Source organism: Bremia lactucae, linkage group LG3, assembly GCF_004359215.1.
Source record: "Bremia lactucae strain SF5 linkage group LG3, whole genome shotgun sequence".
NCBI classification, from domain to species: Eukaryota; Oomycota; class Peronosporomycetes; order Peronosporales; family Peronosporaceae; genus Bremia; species Bremia lactucae.
In genome coordinates, this window is record NC_090612.1 from 4,162,552 (window position 1) to 4,166,082 (window position 3,531).

Here is a 3,531-nt window from a genome sequence, read left to right on the forward strand (position 1 = left end):
CACTGCAAGAAAAGCTTTCATTTATACAATTTAACTCCTATGTTTTGTTCAAGAAAAGCGATTTGTTCTTTTAGCTAACTCAAGTATAAATGCACGTACACTACGCCTCTCTTGTTACATAATACCCGCAGCATGGACTCTTTACCATCTCATAAGATCATTAGTGCGTGTCCTTTTACATCAATATTATGTCAAAGATACATGCAGCCCTAAGCGAATCCAAAAATGTAATGGTCTTCGCAAGCTTGTGCTAGCACGGCACTATGCTGACCACCAGCTTCAATTTAGGCGGGCACGTCGTAATGCGGCCACGCTCTACTTAGACACACACCCTAGCACAGCGGGGAAGCGGTTTAACCAGCTTCTCTTGCGTGCAGTGAGGTGGTGTAACGGGGTGTATCGCTACATGAAATTAACACTTAAAGGTTTTAATTAATATATTATCTAGAAGGTGGAGAATATTTGGAGAATATTACTATATTTAATAATGTTCAAAATTCTAATCCAAAAATAACAGGCCATTATATATATTTATCCCGCAGACTAATCAGCTCTAGAGACAAACAAAAGAGAGATACAGATAAGATAAGATAAGAATTCAATTGCATGTTTAGTATTAGATTATAATTAAGTTAGCATTTACAAGACAGATAGAAGAGATACTTAATTATATTAATACAGTTTTCATTTAACCCTCTTTAAGCTAGTTACCTTAAAGATAAGTCTTTCTCTGCACGTACTAGTGTACGTGAAATAACGTAAGGCACCACTCGCTACAAAAGCAGTGCGAAGTGGACTTGTACTGAAGCAGTACAAGTCATAGTGCCCCGTTACACCTGGTAGCACTTTGTAGTCCGTCCAAGAACCACATTTTTCACATGTAACATGGACATGTTAGATGATAGTGGGAATACGCATCACGTATCCCGTGAAAGCTACTCCTTTCTAAGTGACATAGAAAGGAGTGCGGTCGAACGAATGAGTTCGACCGTAGGAATCGATGCAATCTTGGCAATGCTGTCCAATTTGGACAGAGATGCCCTCCATTCAGCCATCGCCAAGTTCATACAACATGAACTTGACGAGATGAAGGAAAAAGTAGCCTTGTTGAATCAGCAAGGCTCTCGACAGGCGGAACTGTTGAGGTTTAACAGGTACAGACCCCTGTACCTGGGATGACGCATATGCGTCGTCCCGAAACTCTTAAGATTGATATCTCTTAGTATAGGGGAGTCGAAGAAGACTCTCTCTTGAGATGGTTTGTCGAGTTGGACGATGCCAAAAGGGCACGTCACATCGTCGACGAGCAAATGCAAGTCGCATTCGCTCAATGAAATTTGGCAGGTCGTGCCAAATCTTGGGCCTTGGGGCTCAAGCTGCACGACCCATTAGTCGTTGGGTCGTATGAGGTCTAAGACCCGGGTCAGACAAACATTTGAGCCGCCACGTGCCGATTTTAGGGCTCGAGCCGAGCTCCTAGATTTGAAGCAGGGCTAGCGTGACATTCACGCTTATTCCCACATTGACGATACCTGGTCAGCTGTATTGTTAGTCATCCAATAGATAGACGAACACAGGTAATTGTGCTCATTAAAGGTCTTACAGACGGTCCTGTCAAGACCCGCCTGCTTCGGCTAGAATTAAAGTCGTTTGATAAAGCAATATCTTTAGCGGAACAGGAGGACTTTAGTCTTAAACAGGCTTTTGTCCACTCTGATGCTTATCGTCCACCGAGACGACAAGAAAACGGAGGTCCAGAACCCATGGATCTTTCATATGCAGAGAGCGAGAAACCTAGCTCTTCAAGTTAAAAACAATTACAGAAATGTAATCGTTGTCGAAAAATGAGCCACTACGCAAATGAGTGTAGTGCTAACGGGCAGTGCCTAAAAACACTTTTCGAAAAAGACCGACCTCTTACTAAAAACAGCGATGGACGCGGATCCGACGCTGATGCGAAATTACAACGGCAAGCGGATCGTAAAAGACGGTCGGGGTCAGTAGGTGCGAGGCACCCTACCGATCCAGCAAAGTCAAAAGAATTTGCAGGAGCTTTTGACAAAAGTTGCTCCTCACACACGAACATTGTGTAACGGTCCCAGGGGTGAGGTTAACCTCATCACTCGAAAAATGAAAGTGTCAAATTTGTTGCCACTTGAGTCCCTAGTCGATTGTGGGGTGTCGAATAACTTCATTAGACGCCAATCGCTAGAAGATCACACGCTCAAATTCGTTGCCACTTGAGTCCCTAGTCGATTATGGGGTGTCGAATAACTTCATTAGACGCCAATCGCTAGAAGATCGCACGCTCAAATTTGTTGCCACTTGAGTCCCTAGTCGATTGTGGGGTGTCGAATAACTTTATTAGACGCCAATCACTAGAAGATCGCAGGCTCAAATTTATGGAGCGCGATATCCCTTTAACGAGGATGACAGTGCGCCTAGCAACAGGCGCATCTGTAACGGTTTAGAAACGTATAGTTGGTATCCAATACACGTTTAAGGGTAAACAGTACGATGATAAATTTCATCGTACTCGATTTGGATGACAAATTTGATGTCATCCTCGGATTATCATGGCACATAAAAAACGAGCCATGAATAAACTGGCAGCATCAAGCCGTGACGATTCCTGTCTCTTTTCATCAGATGGCCAACTGATGAACGTCTTAGAGCGTCCACAAGCGTGGGGATGTCCTACGAGTGAGTGCAATGCCTCAGTTGTGGGCCGGTCGTTAGCATGATTCCACAAGACCTCAGTGTGAATATTCAACACATTGTGGAGTTAGTACGACGGCTGTGCACAAGCACAAGCAGCTTCGAAGTTCGACCACTCAAACAAGTTGAGTGGTACGAAACAAGGATGCTTGCTTAATAGCAACATACAAGAAAGTTTAGGACGCAAGTCTATAAGAGACAGTGCGAAAGTCCTAGATCGACTGGAGAGTCGATCGTATAGGATCTCGCTGTGGTAGCGCAACCACAGCTAGAGGCAGTTGGGGAGGATACTCCCAAATAATTTCTGTCGGAATAAGTCCCCAGAAACCTGTAGTCAAGGGTTCCCAGGTACCTTTGGAAATAAGTTCCAAAAAAAGAAGCTGAGACAATCAATGTCTTGGTAAACAATGAATCAAGTTTAGGCGCTTATACACTTGATCTATTAGCGCCTCCTGTAACGGGGTGTATCGTTACATGAAATTAACACTTAAAGGTTGTTAATTAATATATTATCTAAAAGGTAGATAATATTTGGAAAGTATTACTTTATATAGTAATGTTCAGAATTCTCATTTATAAATAGGTATAGACCATTATATCTATTTATTCCGCAGACTAATCAGCTGTAGAGACAAACAAAAGAGAGATACAGATAAGACAAGATAAGAATTCAACTGCATGTTTAGTATTAGAGTATAATTAAGTTAGCATTTACAAGACAGATAGAAGAAATAGTTAATTATATTAATACAGTTTTCATTTAACCCTCTTTAAGCTAGTTACCTTAAAGAGAAGTCTTCCTCTGCACGTACT